Source organism: Hylobates moloch, unplaced genomic scaffold, assembly GCF_009828535.3.
Source record: "Hylobates moloch isolate HMO894 unplaced genomic scaffold, HMol_V3 SCAFFOLD_54, whole genome shotgun sequence".
Lineage (NCBI taxonomy): Eukaryota > Metazoa > Chordata > Mammalia > Primates > Hylobatidae > Hylobates > Hylobates moloch.
This window is the reverse complement of record NW_026652329.1, coordinates 680,281-690,674: the sequence shown is the minus strand read 5'-3', so window position 1 is coordinate 690,674 and position 10,394 is coordinate 680,281. Positions and strand designations below refer to the sequence as shown.

At 47.2% G+C, this 10,394-nt stretch overlaps 1 pseudogene; it reads right to left on the bottom strand.

Annotated features, from left to right (window-relative positions):
* Positions 1–200: 200 nt before the first annotated feature.
* On the bottom strand, positions 201–8,718 carry LOC116463699 (rootletin-like; annotated as a pseudogene).
* Between the last annotated feature and the right edge of the window lie 1,676 nt (positions 8,719–10,394).

The window sequence follows — 10,394 nt, the reverse complement described above, 5'->3', positions numbered from 1 at the left end:
CTGAGGTACGGGAGGTTGGACAGCTTGTTCAAGGTCCCCAGCTAGGAGAAGTGCGGCTGGATTTAACCCAGAAGCAGGCTCCAGTGCCTGTGACTTAACCCAGGACTGGATGCAGGGGGCTGGGAGCCCGGCCTGCCCCACATGCTCTCCAGACCACCCCACACACAGCTTGGCCCACCTGTGCTAGCTGCTTCTGCAGCCAGCTGAGCTCATGGCTCAGCGTGGGGAGGTGTTGCTCCAGCGTCTCCTGGGTCTGCTCTGCCACTCATAGGGAGCCCTCCAGGCCCTGCCGCGCCACCTCCTGCTCCAACCACAGCTCCTCCAGCCACTCCTGCTCTTCCCGAGCCACTGTGGCCTCCTGCTCCACCTGCCACTGCCGGCCCTGCAGGGCGGCCTTTTGTTCTTCCAGCTGTGGGCCGGGAAGGAGTGGGGCCTCCTGAGCAGGGCATCCCTCCCAGGACCAGGACGCCTCCTCCACCCATCCACCAGCCACAATAGCCCAGGGGAGGCTCCCAGGGAATGAGGGACAGTGCCCTTGGGTGTGTGAGACACTGGGGAGGGGGAGATGAGGAGGGCCCATGGAGCTTCTGTGCTTTGACGCCTAGAGAGGATAGACAGACAGACGGAGACAGACAGAGAATCAGACACAGACAGGGAGGCAGGGGCCAAGACAGGTGCAGGGCTGGGCCCGGGGTGCCTCACTGAGTGGGGAGGACAGGTGGGCAAGGCAGGTGGGCCTGCAGGTGCACAGTGTACCTGGGCGACAAGGCAGTTCAGATCCAACTTGTCCTGAGCAAGGCTCTCGTTGAGGGCGCTCAGCTTGGACAGGGAGTCCTGCAGGGAGGCCTCCTCTGCCCTCAGCTTGGTCATGGAGAGCTTGGAGTTCCACGCAGCCAGCCTCAGCCTGCAGGGTCAGGCCCCAAGAGATGAGGAAAGGCAGAAAGGCCGGGAGGAGGTGAGGAGGGACAAGAAGAGACCCAGAGAGATGGACTCTCGGAGACAGGGGAGGGGAGACAAGGAGGGGACACAGCGTGAGATGGAAAAAAAAAAATCACCGCAGAAAGCCTGCTGCTTATGGAGCCATTTAAAAGCCACCCACCACAGAGCCGTGCAAAAATAGCTCAAGCTGCAGGGCAGGGCCAGAGTTCAGAGGATCCCCTGAGCAGGGTCTAGGGACAGCGCTGCTTAGAGCCCAGGCTGCAGCGGACAGGGCAGGCCCCCCCGCCAAGGACTCTCTGGGCTGTGGCCCCAACTCTCAGACCCCAGGAGCTGAATCTCAGGCACTGGATGACCCTGAGCTATAGGCACTGCCCCCAGGAGCATCCAGAACAGCAGGGATACGGTCGTAAAGAGAGGTCAATCCACTTATGGCTGGGACCAGAGGTCCAAAGGTCTGTGGCCTGTGACAAACATCAGCCTGTATCCAGAAGGAAGGGGTCAGTCTGTGACCAGGCTCAGAAGTCTGCCTGACACTGGGACCTGTCCGTGCCAGAGTGAGAAGGCTTGGGGCTGGGGGTCAGAGGTAGGTTTGTGGTTGTGCAGCAAACAGGGACCCACCTTGGTCAGCGCCTCGGCCACCTCGGCCTTCTCGGCCTGCAGCATGTCCCGCTGCAGCGTGGCGCGGCTCAGCACCTCCCTCACCTCCACCAGTTCCTTGGCCAGGACTGAGCACTTCCCTTCCAGCTGCTCTAGTTGTCTATGGCTGCGGGACAAAGGGCGGGCAGGTGGCGCATGTCACTTTCTTGCCCCAAACCTCCTGTGGCCAGCAAGATGCTGGGCTGGGGACCAGGCCTGAGGCAGGAGTTTGGAAAGAAAGAGCCTGAGCCACAGGGCAACCAATCCCACTACCGCTTAGCTCCATGACCCTGGGCCTCCATTTTCACATCTGCAAAATGAGGTAATACCTGCCTCGTGACAATGTTTTTTTTTTGAGACAGAGTCTTGCTCTGTTGCCCAGTCTGGAGTACAGTGGTGCGATCCTGGCTGACTGCAACCTCTGCCTCCCAGGTTCAAGCAATTCTCCTGCCTCAGCCTCCTGAGTAGCTGGGATTACAGGTGCTCACCACCATGCCTGGCTAATTTTTGTAGTTTTAGTAGAGACAGGGTTTCCCCATGTTGGTCAGGCTGGTCTCGAACTCCTGACCTCAGGCGATTTGCCTGCCTCAGCCTCCCAAAGTGCTGGGATCACAGGCATGAGTCACCGCCCCCGGCCTGTTTTAAGGATACAAATTTCACATGTGCTTAAAGTAGTAACTGACACATCTCCCCAAGGGCCTTCAGAAACAGGAATAATATGCTCCATCACAGTCTACTAAACATCACCGATCACGTCCCAGAGAGGTAAGCAGCGCAGTGGTGAAGAGGTTAACTCTGAAGGCAGAATGTCTGGGTTCATATCCTGGCTCTTCTGCTAACTAGCTGTGTGACCTGGGGCAAGTGACATGGCTTCTCTGTGCCTCAGTTTGCCATCCACAAAATGGAGAGAACAGCTTCTATGTCACAGAGTTATCATGGAGTTAAATGAGAGAACTGAATTTCTTAAAATGGTATCTGGCACTTAGTGAAATTAATAAGGATATTATTATTATTATAACTAAATTTTTAAAATACTATTACTAATATTACTACTGTTATTTTAATTATTCTTGTTACTATCATCCAAGTTCTACCTTTTAACTAGTTCTCTGACTCCAGATAAGTAACGACACCTCCCTGAGCCCCAATTTCCTGAAATGGGTCTGGTTAGAAAACCCGACATCAGAGGTGTCCAGATGGCAGGAGGCCCAGGACCCACTGGGTGCTCCCTAACCCCCCGGGGGGCACTGTCAGGGGACCCGAGGCACATTTGAAGGGCCCCAGCAGGGAGGCGAGATGCTGCTCACCTGTGCTCAAGCTCCCGGCGCACCCGCACGCCATTCTTCACCGCGTCTTCCTGCTCTCCCTCCAGCCGGTCCCGCTGGTGCCCCAGCTCCTCCTGGGCAGCCTGCAGCTTCTCCCGCTCCTGCCGCAGCTCCTCGGCCTGCTGCTGGGCCACCTGCAGGCTGTGGGCCAGGTTGCTCTTCTCCCTTCAGGACAAGGGGAGGGGGAGCAGAGGGGATGCTGGGGCTGCTCTCTCCAGGGAAGGTGGCTGGCTACTGCTCTAGCATGAGCTACATCCTCCCGGCTTCCAAGGAACCTGCCTCCAGGAAGCCTTCCCTGACCCTGCCCATAGCTGACTCATTTCACTCACACCCTCCAGCGGAAGAACCTGGCTTTCCTTCTCTCCAGCCCGCCCACTTGGAGTGGATGGAGTTGCTGGCCTGATCTCCAAGCACCGTACCAGGTAGAAGAGGCCAGGCTAGGCTCCTGGGACACACGGGCAATTGTGCCACCAGCTCTGCTAGGCCACGTGAGCAGGAAATGTCCCCTATAACACCCCATGCCCCTCAATTCTGGGAAGCCTGATAGAGCTGAGTCTACAGATCCCACAGCTTCCTGCTACACAGGCATATGGTGGCCACGGCAGGGGAGGGAGGAGAAGGCAACAACTGGGACCCCAAAGACTTGCCATGAGCTGCCACTTTTCCCACTGGTGGTAGGTGCGAAAACACTTCACGACTGATTTTTTTTTTTTTTTTTTTGAGACGGAGTCTCCCTCTGTCGCCCAGGCTGGAGTGCAGTGGCACGATCTCTGCCCACTGCAAGCTCCGCCTTCTGGTTTCACGCCATTCTCTTGCCTCAGCCTCCCGAGTATCTGGGAATACAGGCGCCGGCCGCCACGCCTGGCTAATTTTTTTTTTTTTTTTTGAGACGGAGTCTCGCTCTGTCACCCAGGCTGGAGTGCAGTGGTGCGATCTCAGCTCACCACAACCTCTGCCTCCCGAGTTCACGCCATTCTCCTGCCTCAGCCTCCCGAGTAGCTGGGACTACAGGCACTCGCCACCACGCCCAGCTAATTTTTTATATTTTTAGTAGAGATGCGGTTTCACCGTGTTAGCCTCAGGCTTATTGGGAGGTGAGGAGGTATGGGTCGGATACTCATGGTGACAATTGACTGCATATCCAGAGTCATGTCTTCAACACACAACACACATACACACACACACACCCAAATTAGTGAGACGCAATCACGTCAGATGCCACATTAACCAGGAACTAAACTATTTCTACTGCTGTTAAAGCAAATCAAATTTCTATAGCTCAAGTTTCAGATAAATATTAAATTGCTTTGCAAAAGGTGACACAGGGTGAATCTTTTAAATTAGTTAGTCTCTACATGTTTTTCTGATAGGATTCTATTTTTTAAATATTCCAATTGTTTTTAACTGCTTTGAAAGAAGTTTTATCTGAAAACCAGAATGATCTGAATGTGAAGAAAACCCAAAAGATTAATAAATGCTAAGAGTGTACTTTGTTCATTAACAACTTTCTTCAGAAGATAAATTTAGGGAAATTGCCAGTCTAGAGAACTCTTAACATTCTCCAAGCATTAGAGGAATACAAGTTATAAGAGTGATGTGTAATTTTGAGAAGGGAAGAGTCTCCAGTGCCAGTTTCCTGCCTGAACACCACAGCCCCTAAGGAGATAAGCCCTAGGGTAAAAAGAGCCTTGATTTTCTGAAGACAGAATTGTCAGCAAGGCATGCTGATTGTGTTTCTTGGGGGCTTGTTAAGAAAATTGCCCTAGGGTCATTAGAGGGGGCATATGAGAATCATTTGCTAGAACTAATGGGGTTTCCTTCTTAGAGCTCTGAGAGTAGTAGAAACCCACAGCAGGCCCACCTAGTTTTCCTACCTCCCAACATGATCATTCTACTCCAGCCAGTGCTGACTTTTCAGGTCTTTGCATAGGCTATTCCACGTGCAGTCCTCTCTCCTCCCACTTCCCAACTGTCTCCTTACTCATTCACAAATGTCTCATCCAGGTCTCTTCTTCAGGACGTTTTCTAACCATGTTTAGTTCCGATGAAAGCTTTCGCATCCCCATGAACTCTCGGCACCTAACTCCGGCCTCAGAAACAAACACAATATCAGACTGGAAGAGATCTTCTATGGTCCACCCCACATCTTGGCCTTGAGTCCCTTTGAAAAAAAGAGCTGCTAACTTGTCATTCAAATATATTTGCACAAGGCTACTTCAAATGCTTGTGGCTTGGACTGTCCATTCTGTCATTCATGATAAACATACACAAAAAAACTCCATAAACTGGGTATAGAAAGAAACTTATTCACTCTGATAAAGACCATCTACAAAAATTTCCCACAAACTCACACATTATGATGAAAGACTAAATGCTCTCCCCCTAAATCAGTATGAAGACAAAGATGTTTGCTCTCATTGACCTTTATTCAAAACAGTACTGGAAATTCTAGCCAGTGCAATAAGGCAAGAAAAGATACTGAAAAGGAAGAAGTAAAACTGTTTCTATTTGTTTGCAGCTAATTTAATTGTCAACATAAAACAAAAACAAACACACAAAAAATCTACATAGAGGCCGGGCGCAGTGGCTCACGCCTGTAATCCCAGCACTTTGGGAGGCCGAGGCGGGTGGATCACGAGGTCAGGAGATCAAGACCATCCTGGCTAACACGGTGAAACCCCGTCTCTACTAAAAATACAAAAAATTAGCCGGGCCAGGTGGCGGGCGCCTGTAGTCCCAGCTACACGGAAGGCTGAGGCAGGAGAATGGCGTGAACCCCGGGGGGAAGAGCCTGCAGTGAGCCGAGATCGCGCCACTGCACTCCAGCCTGGGTGAAAGAGCAAGACTCCGTCTCAAAAAAACAAACAAACAAACAAACAAAAAAAAACAGTACATAAACACTCCTGGAGTTAATGTAGCAATGTAACTTACCAAAACTTATGAAAAAGTCTGAATCTCAAACTTTTTGTTTACGCAGTTGCAAGCTATCTATCCACTAAGGATTTATTGATTATAAAAGTTAAAAATAGTAGATCTATAATAGAGAAACTGGACATCTAAACTTAGTGATCACAATTAACAGCACCAGCAAGGAATAAATAGATACAGTGTGTGCCCAGATGTGGAATCGTAAGAAGAATACACCATCTATATTTAGCCAAAAATGTAAAACCTGAATCTAATCATGAAGAAACATCAAAGAAACCCAAATTGAGGAATGTTCCATAAAATAACTAGTTTCTAATCTTTAAAAAGTCATGAAAAACGAAGAAATGTTGAGAATCAATAATAGAGACTAAAAGAAAAATCACTAATGCAATATATAATCTTGGAAGAAAGGGATGCTATAAATGACATTATTATGACAATAGACAAAATCGGAATATAAATTAGATATTAGATTATATAAATATATTATTTCAATATTTAACTTCCTGATTTTGATAACTCCTATATAAGAGCGTATTTTTGTTTTTAGGAAATATTCACTGAAGTATTAAAAGGTAAAGGAGCATGATATTTGCAAATTACTCTAGAATGGTGCTGAAAATTATAAAAACAATAATATGTTTATACAGATAGAATGATAAAGTAAATGTTATAAAATGTTAAAAATTAATAACTCTAGGTATGGGGCATACAGGATTGCTTTGTACTATTCTTTCAACTTTTCCCTAAGTTTGAAGTTATTTCAGAATAAAAATTATTTTAAATTACAATGTTTTAAATGTGAAATAAAAATTTTTCCAGACAAACAAAAAGCGACATAATTTAAAGGAAGTTCTTCAGGCAGAAAAAAAGGAAGAAACACAAAAATGCAAAAAAGAATAAAGATCACCTCAAGGGCAGGGAAAATATGTATGTAGATATAAATTAATAATTACAACATAATAATAAGGTCTTGTGGGACTTAAAACTATTGAAAATGAAAGATTATTACAAAAATAACATGAAAAATAGAGTAAATGAAGTTAGAGTAACCTAATTATTTATCAAAATTAGAAAAGTAATAAAACTAATCATTTGTGTTGAACTGTGCTGTCAAAGATTTATGTTTTAATATCTAGAGAAATCATTTAAAAAAATGTTTAACAAGCTAAAATAAGATACACGAACTGATAATGCATTTTAACCCAAAATAATGCTGTTTTGAGAGACGGAAAAACCAAACATAAAACAAGTAGTTCAAATAGAAAATAGAAAGATGGCAAATATGACTTCAGTATATAATTACTTTAAGTGCAAATAAACTAAGTATTTTAATTAAAAAAACACATTTCCAGATGGAGTTTTTAAAAACCCTACAAATTACCCACAAAAAGCACATTTTAATATTAAGGACATAAACACTTTGGGAAGATAGTATGGGAGAAAATACACCATGTAAATACTAATTAAAAGAAACATATAGGCTGGGCGTGGTGGCTCATGCCTGTAGTCACAGCACTTTGGGAGGCAGAGGTGGGCAAATCACCAGGTCAGGAGTTCAAGACAAGCCTGGCCAATATGGTGAAACCCTGTCACTAGTAAAAATACAAAAAAATTAGCTGGGCGTGGTGGCAGGCACCTGTAATCCCAGCTACCTGGGAGGCTGAGGCAGAGAATTGCTTGAACCTGAGAGGCAGAGGTTGCAGTGAGCCGAGATTGCACCACTGCACTCCAGCCTGGGCAACAGAGTGAGACTCCATCTCAAAAAACAAACAAACAAACAAACAAAACACACACACACAAAAAAAACATGTAGCTTCATAAAACATTTGCCAAAATTGGTCACATGCTGCATCATAAATGTGAGCTCAAAAAAAAAATTCAAAAAAGAGAAATCATTTGGAATAGATTTTCTGATTATAATGAAATTACCCAGAAATCAAGGTTACATTAAATATAATGGGAAAGTACCTCACTCCTTTGAAATTAGTGATACACTTCTAAATAATTTATGGAATAAAGAAAAATCAAAATGGAAATTAGTACATTGACCTAAATGATTATACATTATTAATGCTGAGACCCAGGTATCCCTGCTCTCTTGGGGGCCTGGGAAGGCCCCCCCAGCTTTTGTAAGTTCAGAAATGCCTGCTCCCACTGCCTGGCTTCTCCCTGCTATTGGCCTCCACTCTGATCTTGGAGCAAAGTTGGGGCTGAACCCCAGCACTGTCACAGCCCAGCTGGGTGTGCACATGCTCAGGGCAGGGCTGACACACCAGCTCCCTGCTGCCTCAGCCCCTCCGACTTTGGGCACAAGCAAGCATAGAAGGGAAGCCAATGGGGGGCTGAAGGAAGCTCAGCACTGGCCTGTAGGTGACCCTTGGCACCTACAACCTGGGTGCCATGAATGACAGCAGGAAGCAGACAAACTCCTGGGTGGAAGGGGGCAGATCTCTGGTGAGGCCCCATCAACAGGCCAGGGAGGGCCTGAAGGCTGGGGACTGGGCTGCCAGTCCTACAGATGGAGTGGGAACTTGTGGTGCTTTTTCCCGGCCCACCCGTGACTGTCCATGAACCAATCGGCATGCCCTTTCTCCCCTCTGAGGCCCATAAAAACCCTGGGCTCAGCCAGAGGTGAGCAGACAGTGGAGCAACCAGCTGCAGAGAGGATCTACCCAGTCTAGGGCCTCCTCTCTGCTGAGAGTTATGCAGACAGTGGAACGACCAGCTACAGAGAGGAGCTACCCTCTCTGCTGACAGCTGAACACTTGTCAGGATGACTTGCCTAGCAGAGAGGACCTACCCTATCCACTAGGAGCTGAACACTCATCAAGACACCCTGGCTGTGGAAAGGAACTACCACCTGCAGGTCTCCTGTGAGCAGTTCCATTGTTCAATAAAGCTGCTCTTCATCTTGCTCACCCTCCACTTGTCTGAGTACCTCATTCTTCCTGGTTGCAGGACAGGAACTCAGGACCCACCGAATGGCGAGGCTAAAAGAGCTGTAACACAAACAGGGCTGAGACATGCCCCTTGCTCACCACATTGAAGGTGGAGAGAAGGAAAGAAGAGCTGCAGCCCTTCAGGGAGCCCAGACCTGGAGGCTCTGCTCTGCAGTTCCTGGCATCTCCAAGCTTCCAGGTGCCACTGTATTCCCCAGTGCCAGCTGTGGAAGCTGTTTGTGGTACACCTGGTCTGTCCACAGCCTCACAGAGAGCCAGCACTCATGCTGGCACCTGGAACTGCCCACCCTGCTGCAGCAGCTGGCATGTCTGACTGTGTGCAGTACCTGGACCCCAGGCTCACTCACACACCCCTCCCCATTCCACCCCTGACTCACCCTTGGCAGGTGTGGGACCCAGGCCAGTAGTGTGAGCTGAGCACAGCCTGCCAGGCCAAGTGAGCAAAATGACCCCAGCAAGCCTGAGCAAAACTTGGGCAAAGGCACCACCAGCCACAAAGGTTTCTGGCCAGAAAAATGACACCCCAAGGATCCTGCAACAATACTTTGTCTATGCAGTCCCTGTACAGTTTCCTGACCTGTGGCAAGAATGTCACTTTCTGACAGGCCCAGGAGCACAAAGTTTTCTTGGGATCTCAAAGTGAGGAATTCACCCAATTAATACAGGTATTTACAGGCACAGGCTGGGCTTAAGGCATTAAAGTTGAATCTGAGATTTCTTATGAAATAAAGTTTCAGCAAAGCCAATTAAAAAAAATGAGCCACCAGGCGTGGTGGCTCACAACTGTAATCCCAGCACTTTGGGAGGCCGAGGCGGGTGGATCACGAAGTCAGGAGATCGAGACCATCCTGGCTAACACGGTGAAACCCTGTCTCTACTAAAAATACAAAAAATTAGCCAGGTGTGGCGGCGTGCGCCTGTAGTCTCAGCTACTCTGGAGGCTGCGGCAGGAGGATGGCATGAACCCGGCATGTGGAGCTTGCAGTGAGCTGAGATCACGTCACTGCACTCCAGCCTGGGCGACAGAGTGAGACTCTGACTCAAAAAAAAAAAAGCCTATTTGGCAAATAATTATTCTTTTTGACTTTATGCAAATACTCAGGCCAAGTATAATAAGATAAAACTTATTTTGCAAATGAATTTGTACTACAACTTGTCTTTAGTGAAAATGGAAAATGGAGAGAGAAAAACGATGCTTCAAAATAAACTATAGTAGATCTGTTATTAGATTTGAGTTTTGCTTAATGTTTTCCAATTTTTGTGATTTTCTACAACTTGGACTGAATTCTAAAATTTTTCCTGGCTATAAGTCTCTAAAACAATGTTTTCCATTTTTTTCTTCTTCTTTTCCTCCCCCGCCCTTATTCCTAATTTGAAATCACTGAAAACTAAGCTGTGCTTTCTTAAAATCCTGCAAACTGATGCCAGACAAACTTCAAAGAAAATAACCACAACCTATTTACATACACAAGCCACTTACATACCTGCCTACTGATGTATGGGTTTCAGAGTAACATGGCCTATATTGATTTTCCAGAATTGTTCTTTTTGTTTGTTTGCTGCTGTTTTTTCTCTTCCTTTCTCTATTTTCTCTTCATAGGAT